The sequence below is a fragment of the Gossypium raimondii genome, chromosome 11 (assembly GCF_025698545.1).
Source record: "Gossypium raimondii isolate GPD5lz chromosome 11, ASM2569854v1, whole genome shotgun sequence".
In the NCBI taxonomy this organism is placed as follows: Eukaryota; Viridiplantae; Streptophyta; class Magnoliopsida; order Malvales; family Malvaceae; genus Gossypium; species Gossypium raimondii.
Window position 1 is genome coordinate 38,931,791 of NC_068575.1, and position 25,155 is coordinate 38,956,945.

General features: G+C 32.0%; 1 long non-coding RNA gene across 4 annotated transcripts; it reads left to right on the plus strand.

The window, feature by feature from the left end:
• Positions 1-5,676: 5,676 nt before the first annotated feature.
• On the plus strand, positions 5,677-24,443 carry LOC105803957 (uncharacterized). Of its 4 annotated transcripts, none has more exons than XR_008190586.1 (7): positions 5,677-6,039; positions 6,227-6,472; positions 6,555-10,439; positions 13,337-13,485; positions 13,572-13,703; positions 13,780-13,898; positions 23,786-24,443. It is a non-coding gene; the product is annotated as an uncharacterized LOC105803957 (long non-coding RNA). The 4 variants fall into 4 exon arrangements; XR_008190585.1 differs by having other exon boundaries at positions 13,578-13,703; XR_008190584.1 differs by having other exon boundaries at positions 13,337-13,703.
• Positions 24,444-25,155: the final 712 nt, after the last annotated feature.

The window sequence follows — 25,155 nt, forward strand, 5'->3', positions numbered from 1 at the left end:
AGCTGTAGTTCAACATCCTCTAGAGTGATGGTGCACTCCCCGTATGACAAATGAAATGTGTGAGTCTCCAGACATCATCGCTCAACTAAAGCGGAAATCAAGTCGTATTGTAGATCAAAAGTTCGGATCAATGCCACTAATCCGAACTTGGCTAACTCCAAGTATGACATAAGGCGTTCATCTGGCAGAAACCCTACACTATTAACACAACCCCTCAATACGCGGTACGGGCCCTGACATTATTAAATTAGCAAAATAGTTAATACAATATAATTTAATTCCGCAAATAACATGAGTATCAAATAAAAATTTCATTATCATCTCATTAATAGTACTTGATATGCGATTATTATTATTATTATTATTATTATTATTATTATTATTATTATTATTATTATTATTATTATTATTATTCAAAGAACTCATTTGTTGCAAATTTGCAATTAAAAAATGAATTCATTTAATTTGTTTCAAAACATACAATAAATTATTTCAAATTTCAGAAACAAAACACGGTAAATATCTCATAATTTACCTACAATAAAAAAATTTATGTTAGTTTACAATAATAATATAATTAAAATAAATATAAACTATCTAAACATAAAAACATACGATATAAAAAATAAAAATAGAAATAGAAACATACCGATTAGTTTCTTTCAAAGAACCTATAAAATTATATAACAACAAATTTAATCAACATTTTAATAAATCAATAAAAATTTCAAATAAATAAAAATCAAATAAAATTAAATTATATAAAATTACATTAAAAAATTACAAAACACTAAACTAAACACCGACAATTTATATAACCTAATCATAAATTACTAACAAAATAACTATAAATTTATTTTTAAAATAAATTACTAAAAATCACAAAACACATAACTAAACACTAACAATTTATATAACCTAATCATAAATTACTAACAAAATAACTAAAAATTATTTTTTAAATTACATTACTAAAAATCACAAAACTCAATACTAAACACTAACAATTTGTAACCTAATCCCATAAATTATTAACAAAATAAATAACTATAACAAAACACAAAACACTAACAATTTATAACCTAATCATAAAATACTAACAAAATAACTATAAAATTATTTTTTTTAAATTTACATTACTAAAACTCACAAAACACAACAATTTATAATAAATTACTAACAAAATATTTAACAAAATAATTTTACATTACTAAAACTCACCAAATACTAAACTAAACACAACAATTTATAACATAATCCTAAATTACTAATAAATTAATTTTAAAATAATTACAAACACAACAATTTATAACATAATTCTAATTACTAACAAATTAATTTTAAAATAATTATAAAAATAAAAAATTACATTCATACAAAATATTAACCCAAAACCATAAACACTAAACATAAACAATTTATAAATAATAATTAATAACAAAAAATTCACAACATCTTAATTAAACTCTTTAAATTATAAACAAAATTATTTACTAAAATAATACATTACCTTTTTTCTTTTTATAAACAAAATTATTTACTAAAATTATACATTACCTTTTTTCTTTCTTTCTTCTTCTTCTTCTTCTTTTCTTCTCCTTTCTCTCCTTTCTTTCTCTCTTCCGGTGGGTGCTTGAACTTGGGGCACCATGCTTATAAGGTCCCCCATTTACAATTTGTTTTCCCTTGTGAAGGGACTCCACATTGCCAAGCAGTATATCTGTGCAATAGAGGGGTGCAAGGGGTTTTATGTGAGAAAAAGGCTAGGGGGTCAGACGGGTAGAGGGACGCAAGGCGGCGATTATGCCTATCTAAAAAGTGCGACTTGTTTGGTATTTTAACCCGTATTTTGACCCGTTGACTGTATTTTGACCTGTATATATATTTAAATATTTTTAATAAAAATAAATTAATAATATTTTATTTGAAGTAAAAAAATATTTTTAATATAAAAAAGTAGTTACGCCAATCAGATAGGTGCGACCCAAAAACATACTATTTTCGTATACAATCCAGCTGACAACCTATTTCAGTATTTAATTTTTTTTTAAATTATTTAAGTAAAATACCCGATGTTTGTTAACTTCACATAAAAGTAAATGCTTGGTGACCAACAAAACTAATGAACTAGTTATGGAGGGTGCCAAATTATTCAATAATTGCTACAAATTGAACAAATCCTTGACTTACAATCATCTTAGCTACTCTTTTTAATTCTTTTGAATGCTAATCTCAATTTCTTTTGTGTGTGTGTTTGTTTTTAATTTTCTATTCATGCATTTACCTTTCAAAAAATATGTCGAAAATAAGATTTTAAAAGAAAATAACAATTTCAAAGAGTTTTAAAAAAAAATCATGTTTTTAAAACAAATAGAAGTTTTTGTTTGTGATTTTTTTTAGACCTAGCAAGGAATGAGAAGAGTCTTCAATGATCCTCATTGCATTCAAACCCTAGCCATGGATAATGCGATGGACCCATAGAAAAAATTACAAAAAATCAATTTCTTTTCTTACCCAAAAGAAGCTATATAGACGGTGTTCATTAAAAGGCTTTTTCTAGCACCTCCTAATCACATTGTGTTATCCTACTCAATAAAGCTTCATATTTAAAAGAAATAATAGGAGCAAACACCTAATCAATTTTGAAAGACAACAACCTTTTTTTCCTTGAAGGAGTTTACAAAACGATTACAATTAACTCATGTCATTTACTATTCATATATGAAATTTATTATATTTTATTATATAGTCCCTTTAAATGGGCCCTCAAGGCCTAAAATAGGCATTAGAAACAAATCGGGAATAAATCGGAAACTTAGAGAATTTTTTGCGAAATTTCAAAATTTTTCCTAGGTGCAGGAGACACACGCCCGTGGGTTAGACCGTGTGGCTCACACAGCCAGGAGACACGCCAGTGTCTTAGGCCGTGTGGGCATTTGATGTGGGACACACGACCATGTCCCAGCCCATGTAACTCTTTGACTTAGGTCACACGGCCAACCACACGCCCGTGTGTTAGGCCGTGTGAAGGGTGCAGAGGTCACACGATCAAGCCACACACCCGTGTGCTAGGCCATGTGCAAATATCTAGGCATTTTGTTTTGAAATTTCAAGGTGCAGGGGACACACGACCAAACTACACGCCCATGTGCATGGCTGTGTGTCACACACGGCTAGACACACGCCTATGTCTCTGCCCGTGTAGACGAAATTAGGCCATTTTAAGGCCACTTTTCTCACCCTTTTTGACATCAACTTACACACAACATTTAAATACACTAGTATATCCTAACCAAGTAATCAAAACCAACCAATACATGTTCTAAACATAATATAACATTACATAAACATCAATTACTTATACTTACCCATTTAACTCATTTCATTAATTATCAAAATCTACTACTAATTACACACATACAAACATTTAAGATTCACAACCACAATTCAAACTATTTCATTTCCAAACCAACCCTATACATGCCATATAAACCAAAATTTACATTTCAAAAACTACCGGATTAAACTGGATAGTGTGGCTTAATGTGTTGATCCGATCTCCCGATCACACATTAATCTACAAGAACATAAAATAACACGAGTAAGCTTAATAAAGCTTAGTAAGTTCAATAGATTAAACATTGATCTTACCGAACTTAATATAATAAACTAAATTGTAAATAAATCATACATTCTCCCTGTCAAATACAACATAAGTCAATAAACATACTTCCTTCAGATCAATATCATTAATAATCAATATATCTTTCAATTCATTCACATAGGTCTTTTACCAACTCTTACTGAATCGAGGAACGACTTACGGATATAAGTACATCGTTTTCTTTGTGTCATAGTCCAACTATTGTCTTACACATGCATTTCCATGGCCCAGCCATGGTCTTACTTTCGTAGTGCCATAACCCAGTTATGGTCTTATCATCAGAATGCCATATCCCAGCTATGGTCTTACTTATAAATACTGCCATAGTCCAACCATGGTCTTACGTTCAAAGTGTCATAACCCAGTTATGGTCTTTTCATTAAAATGTCATAGCCCAACTATGGTCTTACATATAAACATTGCCATGGTCCAACCATGGTATTACCTGTCAACTCATCCTTTGCTATAAAACGATTGTACTCTATCTTGCATTCTACTTGTTTTAAGCATTTATTCCAATTTCATATTTTAACAATAATTTTAATTTTAATAATAAAAAAATGAATAAATACATTATATAATTCATAAATTAATAAATAATCATGAAATTTTAACCATACGAACATACCTGGATTGAATTGTAAAATTGGTAGTAGTTTAGGGACTATAAGCTAATTACCCTTTTTCTTGTTGATCTACGGGCTCTGGATATAAAATGTAAAATTTCTCATTCATTAGCATATATTTCAATTTCAGTCCACTTCACAATTTATACCCTTCAAATTTCAAAATTACACAATTACCCAACTTTTATAATTTTTGCAATTTACTCCCTCACCAATTAACTCATCAAATGAGCTAATTTTTTAAATTAACACTTTATCTAAATATTATAAGCAATTACACAGCCTTTGATAAGCAAAATTTAATACCAAACCCTAAGATTTAATCTCTTTCACAATTTTGTCCTAAAATTAATTTCTATTAAAATTACTTGATAAAATCATCATAGAACAAAATTAAAAATTCAAATCGATGTTAATTCATCTTAAAAATCTAGCACTCGTCAATGGTAACTTTCAAAATTACCCATAGAATAAAAACTAATAAAATAGATAGTTGGACCTAGTTGTAAAAATCTCAAAAACACAAAAATTTCAAGAAATAAACAAAAATTGAACTTACATGAAGAAAAATTATGAAAAACCAGATATTAGAAACCCTCCTATGATATTTTGAGACAGCAATTTGGGGAAGAAATGTCTAGATTATCCTACTTACTCATTTGTTTTATTTTCATTAATTTTCCCCAAATGACCAATTTGCCCCTCACTCACTTGATTTTTGTTTTTCTTTTCTACTTAAGTCGTTTCAACCTTTTCAATTAGGCACATTTACACTTTAAGTCTTCCCATATTTATCTTTTAAGCTATTTAATCACTATTTCATCAATTAGCTAGTTTTGTACTTTTTTCAATTTAGTCCTTTTTACTAAATTAATTATCAAAACGTTAAAATTTTCTAACGAGACTTTAATACTAACTCAATGACACTTCGTAAATATTTATAAAAATATTTACAACTCGGTTTATAAAATTGAGGTCTCGATACTTTGATTTAGAAACCAATTAATTTAATAAATATTTCTAAAGCACAAATTACTAATTCATAAGCCTTCCGAATCTCATAATTTGTTCAAAAGCACTAAATAATAAAATTTTCGAACTCACTCGTTGGCTTTAGTGGTATCAAACCATTTTTTCTGACACCACTGAAAATTGGACCGTTACACTTGTCTTCTAGTTTCTGCTCCATTAAAAGTTGTTGTTGTCGGGCTTGAACCAATCGCCAAACTCAAAAAACGTAGTTGTGCTGGGCACTTGCTACATTCCCTTTGATAATTTGCAACTGATCTTTACAAGCATCGTCAACGACAACAAGCTTGGAAAGAATAAATATATACTAATGAAATCAAGAGAGAGATTTTTTTTTTTTTGTTTTGAAATCATCAAACTGGACTTTTATTTAAAAAGAAATGAAACCCAAAAACAAACACAAAAAAACACGGCCCAAACATAACTACTGACCCCAGTATACAAAAAAAAAACAAAAAAATCAAATAAAACATTAAAAGTAAGCCTAGTCCAATTAGATATGAACTGTCCCCTGCTCCTGGTTCTCGATTCTTCATTTCCCTTACGGTCAGTTCCAATTCCAAAAGAGCATAGCCTCTTCCATTATGAATCTTTCTGTCGTCGATGTCCTCTTCCTCAATTCAAGACCTATTTAAGAAATTCGTCTCAGTCCAGCTCTCTGGCCTTTTGTTTTCCAGTTCCCATCGATCGCACAACATATTCAAGCACAATCCCCTATAGGTAAACCTCCTCCCCTTTTTTTTCAACTCTTAGTTGCTATTGTGTGAGCAACCAGATTCGTTGTTCTTGGTATATGTCTGAACCAAATACTTTGAAAACTTAATTTTTTATGTTGAATGACTCTGATATACACCCCTATTTTTGATTTATTTGAATCTTTCAACTGACATTTCTTTATTATTGTTAGTGCATCGCCCTCAATTACTAATATCGCCAATCCCATGCTTTCCTCCAATTGCACCGCTTGAGAACATGCAAGAGCCTCAACTGCAAATGAAGATGCTACATCCTTATGAAAGACAAATTTTGAGGCTAGTACCTTTCCTCTATCATTTCTGACTACCATCCCTGATCTCGATCTAAACTGTTGGGGGTCGTAAGCCGCGTCAAAATTAATCTTGATGGTCGTATTGAGCACCTCCTAAAAGCCTAGGTAAGCCATTCCCTACTATCTAAATTAGGCATTGATACAACCCATGTAAGATTTAAATTTTCCTATACTTCCAATGATACAGGACACTCACAAAACACATGATCAAGACTCTCTACATCCCCAACATCTGGACACAATGTATTTGCCACTAGTCTTTTATAATATAGGTTAGTTAGAGTAGGCAAAAAGTGCCAAAAAGTGCCATGAAATTTTCCAGATTGTAATTTTTTGTTTAGCAAATAGGTTTAAATTTTAAAGTTTCTTGTAAAAATTTTTGGAATCATTCTATAAATCAATAGCATTAGGATCTGTATTTCTTGCTAGTAGCATTTTATATCCACTTCACACCGAGAATTCCCCAGAAGGCTCTTTCTCCATAACAGCATATCATCATGCCCCTCATTAGCTAATAGGATTTGAAGGATTCTAGCCACATCAACGTCCGAAAAGTTATCTTTAATGACCTCCACTTTCCATACTCTAGAAGTATTTTCTATTAGATCAGAGACCAATGTTATATCAGCATTATTGAACTACTACTAACTTTGTAGTTAGCTACCCCTGGCAACCATGCATCCTCGACTACTAAAATTCTATCACCAGTACCAACCCTTCAACATAGTTCGTTTTGTAAAAGGCCTTCGCTGGCCACACGCTCTTCCATGTATAAAAAGATAGATTCGCTAATTTGGATTTTAAAAAATTACAACTCCAATAATATTTTGCTTTTAAAATACATGCTAACAAATAACTCGGATAAGTAATAAGATGCCATCCCTATTTTTCTAACAAAGCCAAATTGAATCTTGTTAAACTTCTAAAACCCAAGCCATCGCTTTATTTTAACTTGCATTACCGGTTACATTCGCACCAATGTATACCCTTCTTACCATGTTCTTTTTGCCACCAAAAACTTGCCCTTATGCTTTCCAAGTCTCCACAGAGTGACCTAGGGAGCAAAAAGTATGCCATAGAATACGTCGAAATGGCTTGTCAAACAAAATTAATGAAAACCTCCTTCCCTCCTTGAGATAAAAATCTCATACTATAAATTCTTTTCTTGATCCGGTCATTTAAAATCTGAAACGACATATTCTTTCGCCTCCTCACTATGTTTGGTAGCCCTAAATACCTCTTTGGATCATTCGAATACCTAACCCCCCAATATTCTAGATACCAATTGCCTATCTCCTTCAGAAGTATTCGAACTATAAAAAATAGTGTATTTATCATAGTTAATGCATTGTCCCGAACAAACCTCGTATTCCCTTAAAATTTGTTTCAATGTTTGAACCCCTTAACAGTTGCTTCTCCAAATAGCACACTATTGTTCGCAACTAACAAATACGATATCTGAGGACCCCTTCTACTAACCTTGGCCCCTTTTATCAAACCGTCTTTCAAAGCTAATCTCATAAGAGCCGATAACCCTTCTCTACAAATCAGAAAAAGAAACAGACTCAGAGGATCCCTTTACTGAAGACCTTTACTAGGTTTGAATACTTCCCCAAATTTCCCATTCATGATCATCGAATATGAGATAGAAGATATACAACACATAATAGTTTCCACCCCTGGCCTAGCAAACCCCATTCGTTCCATTTCACCCTTAAAAATTCTCATTCTACCCGATCATATGTTTTGCTCATATCTAGTTTCAGTACCATAAACCTTTTTTTCCTTATTCTCTTTTGTTGAAAAGTATGAAAAATCTCATAGGCCAATAGCACATTATCAAATATCAATCGCCCCAGCACAAAGGCACTTTGGGCACTGTCAATATAATCCTCCAAAACTTTTTCAAAATGATTAGCTACCATTTTCACTGTCGGTTTATAAAGAATAGTGCATAACCTAATTAGCCTAAAATTTGCTAAATTCATCGAATGGGGAATTTTAAGGATTAGCAAAATATTGGTAATATTCAAGGGATCTAACGCCATACCTTCATTCAAGACTCCCAAGCAATAGGAAGTAATATTTTTCCCTACGATGTGCTAGCAATTTTTAAAGAATAAAGCCAAAAAATCGTCTTCGCTTGATACCTTTCTTGGCCCCATCTCTTTCAACGCCAAAAAGACCTTTTCCCCTGTAAACTTTTCTGTCAGCATCATATCAACATCATTCAAAATGCATCTCTCATTCCCCGTCAGAATATGATCGATATCTCCCATCCCAATTGTCGAGAATAGATTTTGAAAATAGCTTTGAGAGATCTTTTCCATTTCATCCTAGTCTATCGCCACCCTCCCATCCTCATATTGTAAACATCTAATTTTATTCATTCTTCTGGGCAGGGAAGCATAGTTGTGGAAAAAATAGTGTTTTTATTCCCCCCGACATCAACCAATTCGCCATGCATCCCAGAAATATACCTCGAATCCCCTTCTAGGTTTAACCCTAAAATAGGATCCCATCTCATCCCTGACTCTTTCCTTACCTCTTATCAAGATCCCTTCCCCATATCTGAATGTCCTAAGTTACTCCCGCTCATCTCACCTTCTCATTCCTCTCACCATCACACACTACTTATCGTAGAAGCTCCTAGATTGCGCCTTTAAAGACATCCCATCCCATCTTTGTAATATCCAAGCCTTTGATCATTCTAACTTGATAGAAAAAATCATTATGTCCTAAAAACCAAAAAAAAAAAAAAAAAAAAGAATAACAATGTCAATCTCTCATACTTAAACTTGACATAAGTACATTTTCCAGACGAAAATATTATCTTCTTCTTTCGCTTCAAAGGTCACCTAACATCCATCTAGACCCGTATATTTAAGAAATTTCTCATTCTCATACTCAAACTCTTGAAGTCATATTCTAGGAACTAGCCAATTAAATCACCTAATTACTTTGCGATAGACTCAGAGAATAACCCTGGAGGTAACTCATGTATTTGCACCCAGAAAGTTGAAAGAACTAGCAAAATTTTCATCAGATCCTCGCCATCCTTCAAACGATGAAACACCAAAAATGATTATTAAAAGTCCAAGGTGCCCCATTTACAACCCATTCAATATCTATTTTATGAAAAAAATCTAAATAGAAATATTTTTCCCCTTAGATCTGATATCTGAACCACTCTTAAAGGATGCCATAGATTCGTCATAGTACTCATCATTGCCATAAACTAGACTATACTTGACGTGAGAAAAACAACCAACCAAACAAAAATCATTCACCACATTTTGTGAATCAGATTCATTCTATATCAATAGAACCTCCTCATCACCATCCTCCAAAGATAAATCTGCCAAATCATTCTCCGTCACCAAAAAACAACACCCAGCCCGGTTGACCACCACCCCAAAAAACCCACTAACCTATTGCCACCGCCAAAATAAAAAAACCTAAAAAAAACCAAAAACATGCTAGAGTAGCAAATAGAGACGTGCCAAAGTAGCAGACTTTTTCACCCGTATTAATTAAGACAAAAAAAGTTTTTTTAAACAGTTTCGATGAGAGAAAAGAGTATTTAGGGGATGTCGCAAGTTTATCGTGAAAGAGAAGGAAAACGGAGAAGAGAGGAAGAGAAAAAATAGTTGAAAGTGGAGAAAAAAAAGGTAAAATTTTATTGAAGTCAATTCTATTTTGATTCTTTAGTTTTTTTTTCTTTAGCCCATAATGCCACATGGATTCTATTTGTTGATCCATGTGTCAAAAACCCAGAGAAATTACACCATGTTTGATTGGGTATAATCCCATAGCTATTACTTATCTATTCGATGATCGATGAGCTCAAGTTATTAACTTGTTTGGTTGGGGGTAATAGCCATTCTATGACATGGGCTAAGAATAGGGATTCCAATTCAGATGAAAGGAAAATAAAATTAGGGATAGACCAAAATATCCCCTCTTCATCTCGTTCCCTCTCTCGTTTTCCCAAAATTAAAACTTGCGTTTGAAATCAGAAACTTACAAAGGCTCCGTTCGCTAGCTTCCACTTGTTCATCTTGATTGAAAGGTAAGTTATGTTAAAATTTCCGTATTATTCGTTTCTCATCTTCATCTCTCTTCAAAAGATTTTTCGGTTTTTGGAGTACTTTTTCTTTCCTTGAATTTGGCTTAATCTGAGTATGTTCTATTTTTTTCCCAGATTAACAAAGAAATGTGAATATTTAAAAAATAATTTTTTTTGGACTTTCTTTTTCCCCCGAATGTTACTCTGCCAACATTTTTTTTGTTTCCAAGATGAACCAAAAAATTTATAGAAAGAAAATCGTTTTTATCAAGTCTTTTTCTTTTTGTTCCCCCCGAGTTTTCATTAATCTAGCAATGTTATTTTTTTCTCAAATTTAATTTTTTTCAACATTTCTAGAAAAAAATTGATTTGTTTCAGGATTTATTTTTTGTTTCCCACTGAATTTTCCTTATATGTTTCTGAATTTGGCAATTTAAATTTAAAATTGGCTTTGGTTTGTTGTTTGCTACCCTCCAACGGTAATGAATTCTTAATCTATAAAAACTTCACAATTGGCTTGTTGTCTATTATGGAATTATATTAATTTGTCGTTTTGCTTTTATTTTGTAGGTAAGCAATCTAGAAGTTTACGATTTTGTGCTGGTTGTTTCTCAAAAAAACTTGTCTTTCGAATGTAAATTGAGAAATTAGATCTGGGTATTTGCAATTTTATTTTGATGTGGTTAAATTTGTCTTCTGTTCAATGTATTAGTTTGATTGTTTGGTTGTAATTTAGATTTAGCAAATTTTAAATGGTTATTTTAATTTAGTAGAAGTTAATTTCCAAAATTTTCACATACTAATCAAATGGTTGTAATTTATATTTAGCAGCAATTTAATATGGTTAAAATGGTTGTAAATATAATGAGATAATGAATTGTTTGGCATGAATTTAAAATTTAGCAGAAGGTATTGGTTTGATTGTTTGGCTGTAAGTTGCATTTCTGTAAATGCTTTAACTGATTGCTTAGGTGCTAATATGTTTTGTGTTCAATTTTTACCAATGTTATCAACTGGAAATGAACTGATTGTCAAATATGTCATATTGTTTTGTGTTCAATTGCCTGCAATTGACCTGTAAGACTAGCTTAATTACCACTGCAAATTGGTGTTCATTCAATGAAAATGGAAATGAACTGAATATGCTAAATTTAACATGATCAACATTTTTACATGCATCTTGCAATGGCTTAGGTCTGGCTAACTTTATTTTGCATATAGTTTTTATATTTATAATTCCATAATGTTTTCTAAATGTTTCAAACTTCTTTATTCATAATTAAAATATAATGCATCAATTTATGTTGCAATAATGGCACGTTTGCCTTTAATAGTACAAAGTAAGAGGCAAAAAAGAATTGGTCTTGCGTTACAAGTATGGTTGCAAATGTGCACAATTGCTAGTTGGATTTTATTTCTGTTGGGTGTCATCTCTAGCCTACATACTTATAGACTAAGGATTAGATAATAAATTTATATTTTTATGCACAACGAGATTATGTGAAAATACTTGTACATGCTAGTGACGAGACCTGTATTGAACAAGTTAGGATGAATAGAGTTGTTTTTTTTAAAATATGTGAGATGTTACAAACTTTAGGAGGATTGAAGTCGTCAAGGAACATGCTTGTTGATGAGCAAGTGACAATGTTCTTACATATCATTTCTCATCACCTTACAAATCGAGTTATCAAGCATCACTTTAATAGGTCTAGGAAAATCGTTAGCAGATCATTTCACAATGTTTTAAATATTGTCATACGCTTACAAGATGTGTTATTTAAAATGGTAGAGTCAATTACAGCTAATTCTACAGACCCAGTGTGGAAATGGTTCAAGGTATTAGAGTGGGTTCCATATATAGCTTGTACATAATTCACTTGATTTAGATTTAAATATAGTATCCTAACCCGATATTTTTAAATTATTTCTCTAGAATTGTTTAGGTGCTTTAAATGGAATCTACATTAAGATTAGGGTTTCAAAATTGATAAACCTAGATATCGAACGCAAAAAGGTGACATAACAACAAATATATTAGGTGTTTGTGCACTTGATATATAATTTTTTTATGTTCTTCCTGGTTGGGAAGATTTCTTTGCTGATGGACGAGTTTTTTGAGATACCATTAGTAGGAGACATGGACTAAAAGTTTCCTTGGTAAAGTACATAATTGAAGGAATTTGAATTAATTTTTAATATCATAATTTTTTGGGAAATTTATTCATTATAAATAATTTTTTATTTTTTATAAGTTATTATTATCTAGTTGATGCTGGTTACACAAATTTTAAAGGCTTTCTTGCGCCTTTTAAGGGACAAATATATCATTTGAATTTTTCAATATGAAACATGTTTCAACGCACAATGCTATTGAAAGATGCTTTCGGTTATTAAAACTTAGATAGAGAATACTTAGGAGTCCATCATTTTATCCTATAAAGGTGCACTATAGAATCATTATTGCATGGTGCTTGCTCCATAATTTTATTCAAACCTATATCAGTCTTGATCCTATTGAAGCGGACTTGGGAGAAGGATTACCTAATAATGTGATAAAGGATGATGAATTGAATATTGTTAATGTTCATCCATTGGATGCATGGGCTACTTGGAGGATGGAAGTAGCCAATCAAATGTTCTATGAATGGCAAACATCTAGAAATTAGTTAGTTTTATTAAAACATAGTAGAAGGTTAATTTTTTTTATGTTATTTCATGTATCTATTTTATGAATCTTTGGTGTTGTTTATATTGTCTTTATGTATTATAATGGACTTGATGAATTACAAATTTAATTTATTTTCTTCTGATTTATTATGTGTTATAATTTTATAAAGTGTCTATCTTCTGATTCAAAATATCAAACCTAATTTTAATTTCATTTTTTCTTAAGATAGTTATGTCAAACTTTTCACGATCAACTACAACTTCTTACCAAAATTCTCAAGGAACCAACAGGAAATGGGTTCCAGAAGATGTTGCGTATGTTGCCTATATGGTCAACTTTCACAATGTTGGAACTTTTAACGCAGATACAGGATTAAAGGTTGGTTATTTAAATGACTTGAAAACAATGTTAGAAAAAATTTTACCTCATGTTATGCTGAAGGCTAGAGCTAATCTTGAATTGAGGATTAGGAGATTGAAAAAAGAACAGGCAATCATTTACGACATGCTCAGAGGAAAAGACAATAACAGCTTTGGTTGGTAGAGCATATGCAGATGGTTGTTGTTGAAGATGCGATGTGGAACTCATATAAAAGTGTAAGACTTTTTTCCTATCTTTATTATCTTGTTTTGACTAAACTTATATCTTATGTGGATTCCTTATTTCTTATAGAGTCATAAAGAAGCTGGTCAATTCAGACATCGCAATTTCTCTTATTATGACCAACTTACTTCTATATACGCAACTGTAACACCTTATACTCGACCCAATCACTGAGTCCAGACTACAAGGTGCTACACTCAAGTTCTAAATTTTTCTAACTATTTCCTATCGCAATAATATCATTCATAAGCACATAGAATAAGTAATATAGACACGTAGACACCAAAAACCTTATTCAAACTTTAGTACAATAGTTTTTATAGCTATTTAAGATTCGCAACATGCGATTAAGATGATAGAAAAATACAAATATTTTATTAACCCCATAAAAATTATGAATTTGATACCACCATTTTTAAGAACGCAAGGTTTATACAAGTAACTTTTAACCTAAGGTTAATTTGATGTAACTAACGAAATAGATATTCTAAAGCTCTAAATGGATACAACTTATGTCTGGCCTTGAGACTTCGTCAATAGGCCTCCCCAATGTATACACGATAATTAAGAAGAAATCTGAAAGAGCACGGTGGTTTCTGGCCTAGTCCCTTCACAAGCACTCTAGATCTTCTTTATTACCTACGAACAGGATAGCACATAGGTAAGTTTTAAAGAACTTAGTGAATTCTTCGTACCATATTAACACAATGCGACCACTTTTGACGTTCTTGTTTGACCCGTCTGTATAAGGACAACACAACTCTCATTAGCGTAGTGTTTAAATTCCATAACCCAACTTACTCATGCTTGGCACAACATCCTCAGCGACCATCTCTTGCTTCCGCATCCAACATAAAAACTAATAGTTTTTGATCTCTTGGTGAATCATCCCTGCGGATTCCATCTTATTAGATGCCTTTGTAGATTCTTTTGCATTTATTTCCTCGAGGGGAAATCTTAGCGGATTTATACTTGCGATCTTACAAAAGGTAACCTATTAAAAATTTCCATAATTTGTTTTTCACAAAAAGCACATAAGGCCAGTCTTGGTGGATAGTCCTTTTTGTAGACTATCATAAGCTACATGTCCTAACAGACTCAAGCTCATAATACAATCCTCATAAATTTACATTTTCTTAAACATGCCAGCAGATTCGTTGCAAATACCCATTACAGATTAATAAAGAAAGTCTACCCCTCTCCATCAAAAAAATAGATCTGTCGGACTAATTTGCCCTACATTGGCTACTCAACAATAGGTAACTCACTCATGGTGGAAAACCTCTTGATTGATATCCTATAGGCAGATTCTTAAGGAAAAATCCACTATTTACGGATTCATACATTGAACATCCATGGTAGACGATCATATCTTTTATATGCGGTCTCATATAAATAGAAAGCTCATACCTTTGGTTTCATACATAGCAACAATTTACCACAAGCAGATTCCTATATGAAGCATAGCCTTGACGGACTTCTACATACAATATAGTCCTGCGGACTTTCACATACATGAATTTCCTTGTGGACTTCCACATGTAAGATTGTCCTTGTGGACTTCCACATATATGGTAAAGTCATGGATATGTTCTACATTTTCATATATACAACCCCAGGCCGAAGACTCCTAGGGTTTTTTACCACTTTGAAAGGCTTCCACACGACCCATAAATAGGACCTCATATATGGGTGCGCACTGAGTCTTCGTATCATTTATCTCCTTTCCTAGCTTAGTCCAACCGAACCTCCCCGAAAGCCACATAAATAATAATACATCTAATATTCCTGTGTATGACCATCCAAACCTCTTCAAATCCATATACATAAATAGAATGCATATCATACACACATTCTGCCAATACAGGCTATGAGTCATACTACTTATAACACGCCAATTCCCTTAACATATGATAAACATACTTTAATACTCAATAACTCATTACACCAAAAAAATCGTTCACTTAAGATATTTAGCTTACAACCATACAGTAGCATCTCATTAAACAACATACATCACACCAATACACTTATTTATTCATTCATGATCAAATTCGTCTAAACAGTTTAGCACTCACTATCCCATACATATACAAGGTAACAACACTTTGCCACAAATTGGTAAAACACTATTTCATTATATTCAGCATATTAAGGACACATAATACACCCATTTAATATTTGAGTTTGAGAACTCTCTTGGGATTCGTCACCAATTCCATCTTCTAAGCTTTTCCACCTTGCTACACGAGCTTCCTTAATCAATACAACACAACAAATATATCATAATCCAGCTGAAATCATTTATTATCACAAAAATTATAATTCCTTTGCATGTAGAGGTCATTTGAATGATTATTTGCCACTTTACCCTAAAATAGATCAGAACCAGTAATTTACTAAAATTTTTAACTACTTTCTTTTTCTTGAATCTGCTAATGCAGAGAGATTAATAAACTTACCAGCATGTAAGATTTCCAATTTCTAAGAATACATCCTTAGTCTCTCCCCTTCATGCTCGAACATTCCTCAATCTTTCTCTCTTCCATGGCAAACTAGAGAAAAGAAGAACAAAAAAAAACAAAAGAATAAACCCCAGAGAAGAATGTTTCTCATATATATATAGTCCTTTCGACCTCTAACACCAAAACCAATTCACAGTCACTTGGAAATCACTTAATCATCATGTCTCCCACTAACTTATTTCTGGTTCACAACCAACTGGTTATGGTTGAAATCCAAATTTTCCTTAACCAACCCGCTACTTGATCTTATTAAAAAAAAAGAACCCGCCAGATTAGAGAACCTTTCAATTTTACACCCAACTCTTTCACTACATAAGACTTTTCAAATTTAGGTGTGATAGCAAAAGATTGAGCCACTAAGAAAGTTTTTCAAACAACTACTGATATTGTTGCAAAAATATATGCTGAGGATGTAGCTACAACAAAGAATCCTAAAGAAGGAAGCAATGACTATGGATGCGAAGTTGATGTTTCCTTGGATGAGATGGATGTCTCGGCTACACAATCGCAATCGTTGAAGCCAAACCAAGATAATTCCACATTTTCAAAGAAAAAAAAAAGATTTCTGATGTAAGTGAACAATTTTTTTCTACTTCACTTATTGATGTTGCCACATTATTGGAGGAAAACATACGTGTAACACCCCTCATCCATCTCCATCACCAAATTTAGGTTACAAGATGCTACAATGTATAACAAAACATGAGCAAGCAGTTTAATACAAAAAATTTATTAAAACATTCAATAATCATCTAACATTCATTTAAAACATGTTATACATGCAAGATCGGGCTTAAATTGAGCTTACGAAAGCTCTAAAAATAATTAAGAACTAATCAGGGACTAATTTGAAACTTTTCAAAAAATGTGACAAAAATACAAAAAATGGGTCACACGGCTATGTGGCCAAGCTGTGTGACAACCTGAGGCCGTGTGGAGCTGAACCACATAGCCATGTGCTCCAACTATGTACAAGGCTGATGTCATGTAATGTAGCGTCACACGGTTGTGATGTCAAGCCGTGTGGACCTAATTGTTAAAAATTTGCAAATATTCACATGACCATGTGGTTGGGCCATGTGAGAGACTGAGACTGCATCAAAAATCCTGCATCTAAATTACTAGAGGCATACGACCGTTTCAATCAACCGTGTGTTAGTGGGAAACTGTGTGACATAAAAAATGGTCATTTTCCAAATGATGCAATCCAAACCTTGAGACATTACCAAAACACATGATTAAGTACAATATAATCTTGCCTAAAACACTTTAAAAACTCAATCCAAATTATGATATATTACATCTTAGAGTACCTAACCAATATGCCATTTAGGCACCATTACATTCTAACTAATACATTATCAAATCACCAAACCAAGCTTGACAATTGAAATACAAGATCACATACATCCAAAAATTAACTTATTCAATACGACCCCTATATACTTGCCACTTAACTAGGTCAGGAAAAATAGAAATATATCAAATCAAGGTTGGATAGTGTGAGCCTCGAGTTGATCTGATCGATGCGTTTCGCAATAACATCTAAACAATGACAGGAAAACAAAACAAGATAAGCATTACTAATTCTTAGTAATTTCGTATGAAATTTACTTAACTTACCTCAACATTAAATTAACTTAAGCAATTAAAACACATTGGTAATAAACTTGGCATCCCTTAACCTCCTAATGCTTAAATATATATTTCAACAAAACAACCAATAAGTTAGTTTGTTTACACATCAAGCACTTACAATACGTATCACATGTACATCTCCAATATCCCTATATAGCATCATATATGATAACCAATTCATACTCAGTTCATAAACATATAATTAATTTCATGTTCAGATTACATTCAAATCATGCTCGATTTACAACATAACAATTTAACTCATGTTCAATCTTTTGACCATTTATAACTCAAGTCATTTTTGTTCCATTATCATTCATAACTTAAGCAATATAACTCACCTCAATTCATATTTAAATAAATGAACTAGATACTATACAATTCTCTGTTATCACAATCTCATAACAACAAGTGAGTTTAGCACACATGAATCATATAACATTTATGGCATTCCACTTTCATTTACCCAATTCAGAATCAATATTCAACATCATTCAAACAATTTCATTAAAAAAATATCAAGGGACTGATTAACTATAGCAAAAATAACTCGGATACATGGTTACTTACACCACACCAGGGAGCATCGTAATGCTGATAGGGGCACCAAAGTGCAAACAAAGGCACAATTGTGCAACCAGAGACACCGAAGTGCAAACAGAAGCACGATTGTGCAATCAGAGGCACCAAAGTGCAAACAAAGGCACAATTGTGCAATCTGAAGCACCAAAGTGCAAACCTATACAAGCGCACATTCTAACCCTATTAGCATGCCAATTGTATCCTAATCGTTTACTACGTTCAAATGGGCATTTATACAAGATTTGTAAAATTTATAAATTAGGGGCACTTCATGATTTCAGGATACATGTCATAACCAAATCAAAATCATTCAGAATTTCATACGAATTATATTTCTCAAGAATACATTATCTGCAATTAGATCCTTAACCCTTTCTTAACTTTAGTACTAAATTATAAATGTTTCAAAATTTCAAACCTCAGAGCTATATACACATTTCATATTTCAAAAATAATTCAAATACATCTCAAACCATGTAATATCATCGTATGCATTTCATACATTTATATAACAACTTCACGCTCAATGACATCACACATTTATTCTTATTTTTCATATATTTTGTATTTTTACAACTAAATCCATTCAATGCCAATACTTTATGCATATAACATTTCTAGCTAATAATAAAACAAAATAATAAAAAATATTAAAGATTAATAAATCAAGTCCATATGAACTTACCAAACCAAGCCAACAACAAATACGACATCGAGGACTATTTCGCAATTTTTTCTTTTTTTACTATTAAGCTCAGATTGGTTGAATCCTTGATCTATATGATAATTAAGTTCAATTTATCAATTCCAATAGTCTTATAACATCTTATTATATGCATATAAAACTTAATTTCATTTTTGACAACTCCCCTAAAGTTTCACATTTTATTCAATTTAGTCCTTAAAACCGAAATGGTTATATCTTTAAATTCTATGCTTCATTTTTCAACCAGATTTCAATTTCATTCCTGTATGTCCCTCTAAATTAAAAAATTACAAAAATTTCATTTCAATTTCAAAATATTTTCATTTTAGTCCTTAAGTTCAAAACTAACAAAATTCACTTTACAAATTAGTCCTTAATCGATTCTAAGCTTACAACCAAGCCATTTAACAACAAAAACATCAAAAATAATCAATGGAAACATGTCAAAACCTTAACATTTTTTAGAAATGAGGTATGGGTTAACTAGATTAAGCTACAACAATCTCAAAAATATAAAATTCATTAAAAACAAGATTAGATAATACTCACATGCAAGAAGAACACTTAGCCGAAACTTTCTTAGCTTAAAAATGGAGGAAACTATTTTGGAAGCTTGAAGAGGATGACACATTCTCTTTCTTTTCAATAGCTTTTGTTTTTTATTTCATGTTTGTTTCTATTACCAATATTTTAATCATAATTTTTCTAATAAAAATAATATCATCATATGCTTAAACCATCCACCTAAATTCATTAAGGCTTAATTACGATGAAAGTCCTTAAATGTTTACCATTTATGCCTTTCATTTACTAAAATCTATAGTAATTAACTTTTATGGTTTTTATGATTTAGTCTTTTTCCTTAATTAACCACTAAATCAACAAAAATACTTATCCAAAATAAAATTCACTTATATAATAACTTTGTAAATATTTAATAAAAATATTTATGAGCTCAATTTATAGAAACGAGGTCCCGATACCTCAATTTTTAAAACCACTAACTTTTGAACTGATACACTTATACTTTGACTAACTTTCCACATAACTAAAATTATTAGACCAAAAATTAGTTTAATACTGTAATAACCTCGTAAATATTAATAAATAATATTTATTAACTCGATCATCAAAAAATAGAGTTCTAAAATTACAGTTTCTGGTACCATTGAAAATCAGGCTGTTACAATACGGACTGTTTGTCACACCCGGATTTCATTAGGACTCAGGTTTAGAGAAATTTTGGGGAGTCAATTGAGTAAAGTACAAATTTGGCGGACTATGCCAGAAAATTTTGGAAAGTTTTATGTTTTTCGAGCAACTAATTATATTTCAATTCTAGCCTGGTTAGGATGGAACCGGCTGGTTCCATAATGGGAGACATAATGATTTTTGATGATTGGCTAAGAGGATTTAGGAGACCATGTATAGGACATATATATATATGTGAAAGTGGACATTCTGGAGAAGAAGAAAATTTTCTTTAACTCAATCTGTAAGTTTCTTTTTTTATTTGTATTGCCTTCTTCGGTTTCTTCGAAGAAGAGGAGGACTTAGGAGAGCTTTGCATAGAGCTGATGTTGTGAGAGGTGAAGTCTAGATGTAGAGAAATCGAGGAACTAGTAAGCTTTTTAACCTTTCTTGCTCAAGAATTTGAGAAATAATGAGGGTAAGGACTCCTAATAGGTTTCTGTGAACTGGGTTCTAGGTTTTAAAGGTTGAATATCTTCGATTTAACTAATAAATAGTTGTCATGCGTAGCTACCAAGACGAAGGAGGGTCTGGTGTTTGGACAAGCTAAGCTAACAAGGATAGATGATGCAAGGTGAGTTTATGTACTCCACTTTTAGGTGATTGATTATGTTATGTTGTATGCCTAAACCATATTCACATCTGTTCTAAGTTATGACTAGAAAATGGTTGCGTATAGTTAAGAAGGATGAGTATTTGATGTATGAATAATATTAGGAGTGTGTACTCTTGCAAGTCTAATTGATGAATGATAGTGGTTGTGTTTGACACATAGATGAATGGTGTACTATTTATGATAATATTTAGCAAAATAGAATGTATGAAAATACTAATATTGTGTACGGTGTACGGAGGGATTTTACCTTGTACCAAAAAAATCTAACTAAAAAAGAGGAGAAGATAATCCTGGGATTTTGGTTTTTATCCTAGAAAAAAAAAGAATTTAAAAAGAAGAGAAGATAATTTAGGGTTGTTGAAAATAAGAATTTAAAAAGAGGAGAAGATAAACATGGGTTGTTGAATTTTATCCTAGGGAAAAAGCTATATAAAGCCAAATGAGGAACCCTAAAAGACGAACAAGGGTGGAGATCCATAGGCGAAACTAGAGGGTAGTGGTTGAGTAGAGATGGAAAGAGGAAGGCGAAGGCAGTCTATCTCAGCCACCACAGGACACTGTGTCGCTAGAGTGTGAACTAAACAAGTGAAAGTTGTCTTCTCGTCATTCTTCTGTTATTTCTTAACTATTTCTTCATGAATTGATTTGATGAAAATGATATTGAATGATATTTTGGTTTTGAATTTTATTTGCCAACCCATGAGCTAAATCTTATAGGGTTGGGATTACATGATGAAACCTTTATTTTCTTTAATGGTTGAAACATAGATCTGAATTAATTTAATGTTTCATTCAATTGTTTTTATTTCTAAATTGTATGCGTGCAATCCCTAGATATAGACAACTGTGCAGCATGCCCATAAACTAATTTAATTCTGAAAAGGTTGGATTAGTTGGACCAAAATTGAATGATATGAGCAAGTACTCGATAGATACTTGTATTAGACTCTAGACATAGAGCAGCGTTCATACAGAAGGAAATAGTGTAGGGTACCGTATTAAAGGCCTATAGACACGGGAAAGGTAATTTGAGGTTTTTGCTCTCGAAAGAAGCAGACCACTTTAGAACTTTTTTGAGCAATAGATTGATTATGATTTTACCGAGGCATTTCTAATAATAAGGGTAGATTCTTAGTAATTCCAACCTTCCAATCAACATCGTATATCCCTTATCCATTGTCGTAGTATCTTTGCCATCGCATCCTTAGTTGTTTATTTGTTCAGTTATATATTATTCATATAATCATTATTTTGCTATAACATTAATCTAACTTTATTATAATAACTTGACCATTTGTATACCTAATCCGGTCCCTATGGAGACCATCTCACTTATCACTTTATTACTTGATTCGAAGTGTATACTTGCACAATTCGCATATCATATTCACACGCGACAAATTGTTAGCTAATGGCTTGTTAGAATGGAACTGTGGCAACAGTTATCAACTATTTCTTTGAGGTAACATCGTGACGACAGTAATTAGGTCCATAGACCAACACCACAATGACAGTCTACAAGTTCTATAGGGCGTCACTGCGACGACGATAAGGTCTTACGGGGTGACACTTTAAAAGAGGTTTAATGTGTATGACCATAATTCGACTATAGCAACCAATAGGGTCCGGCAAGACATTAAACATAGGTTTACATGTGTAAGACCTTAGCACGGCTATGGCAACATGGGTAGTCCATCAGAACAGTAAACACGAAGTAGTCCGTCGGGACATGTAAACACAGAGTTACATGTATAAGACCATAGCTTAGCTAAGGCAGCATGTGAAGTCCATAGATTAGTAAACCAGGAGACCTGCCAAGGTATAAAAAAGAAGTTGAGATGAGACTTGCACAACAAGTCACAATGCAGAATGGACTTGGTGTGTCTAGGGACACATACTATTGGAAAATTAAGGGGATTCGCCAAAGGCAATGATGAGTGAAGCCAAGGAAATGTCTCAACCCAGTGATGCGTAAAAAGAAGGAAGAGATTCTTTAGACAAGATGGTAAACATGATGTCTACTAATAAGAGCCCGCTAGAGAAGTTGGGGATCCACGCTGCTTAAATAGATACAGAATAGGCTATGATAGAATGCAAATCTTAATTCGAAAATTGACAAAGAGGTAGTTGAAAGAACAAGTAGATGACAAGGGTTATTCAAGGGAGGAAATGTCAGCTTAAGGTTGAATGATTAATAAAGTTTGCTAGAAAATAGCAAGTGGAAGTCTATTAGGACTATGAAGCTCTGGAAAGATTTGGTAAGACCACCAAGGGTGGGAACTGTCAAAGGATGCCTAAAAAAGGTGTTATTCAACCACGAATTAAAGTTAAGTTTCGTAAAGAGACCTTAGTTAGGAAAAATGATAAATTTAAAGACTCGTAGTCAAGGCAGCCTATTGAATAATTACCAATGGATGTCTCAGTCTGCGATGGCGAGTATGGGGTAGTAGTGAAGTATACTAGGAAGGGTACAATGGAAGTTGAGACCATGAATAATTGAGGTAAGACCCATATGAAATTATACCTAGATAAAACATGGTTATGACCAGACCAAGAATTATACCCACTATCATTCAGCACAGAATGACTGAAGCATTGGCTACGCCAACTAAGTTCATAAATTCCCTTACAAAATACATGGAGTTTAATTATGTGCACATAATCTCTTTTCTCAGAAATCAAGTAGTCTTTATAAAATTGTATGAACAGACATCATTAAATTCTTCTAAACTTATAAGATTTACTGATTGGATGCAGGGTAGATAATGAAATGGGAAATCAAGTGAAAGGACCAAGCCAGTCTTCGCCAATGCTAAGAGATGGTTATGATAGATGATTCACATATATAGAGGGGCACCCTTAGAGACCACACCTCAGGGTCTAATATGATTGTGTCTGTAACTGATCATTAAATTAAAAATTGTAAATAATTGTCATGTTTATTTAAGGGATCTAAGCTGTAAGAATTTATTTTTCGTATGGAATGAGTCCTAGCGGTAGATGGTTTTTGGAGAAGTTGGACTATTTAAGTACGTAGCAAAGTTAGCTAGAATTTTGTTAAGATATTCAGGTTGTTGTTACATTCAGTACACGGACCTAGTGATCGGGTCGGGAATAGGGTGTTACACTGTTGGCCTTGAATTAAGTAGGAGCATTGCCTCCGAAGAGCTAATTCAAGAGAAGTTAGAAATGCTCATTCAAGAAAATGCCCAAAAATTATATCTGGCCTTAGATGAAATACAAGGATTAATTAAGGATGAGCGTTTTTTTGCGTTGAGTAAAATTCCAAACTATTCAACGCAAATGGTTGTTTTCTTAAGTATACCTTCTTCTGTGTGATGAGTATGGGTGAAATGATTTATTTCTACCCATTAAAAATCATGGTTGTATTGGTGATGTTTTGGTAAATTTTTGTATATGTAATATTTGGATGGTATAATGACATGATAGAATGTCACAAACTGTTGTAACTTTTTGAAGTTGTAAAATTTAACATATAGATTATAACATATAAGCTAATGACATCATGTAACTTTTTGTTAATGTATGAATATTATGTTTGGATGTTAAATATAGTTCTCAAACTATTTATTACTTCTAATCTTTTTCTTTTTAGTTTAGAGGATAATTAAATTATTTGTTTCGCTAATGATATTCTAGCACATTAAAGATGCATTAAAGCTTAAAAATAACAAAGTAGGCTATAATATTTTATAATATTATATATTTTTATTTTATTAATTTATATTTTAATAATAATTATATTAAGAATGTTATTAAATTTTAATAGGATTATTATTAAATATAATTTAATAACAATAACAATAATCATCTACCTAAAAATTTTTGTTAATGGTACCTCGTTAGCTTTTCTTTTCTTTATGTCACATAAAGATTTATTCCATTCAATCATACATAAGAATATTATTATAGTTTTATTCTATTCTATTCAACCAAACAATTAAATTACTGATTACAACTATTTTTCATTACAATGAACCAAATATAGTATTAATGTCATTAACCTAGGGTTCAAAAGGTTTGACGGAGAAAGAATTGAGGTGTCATATCAAACAAATTAAAAGTACAAGTACCAAATTAAAATTTTGTTAAAGTATAAAAGTATT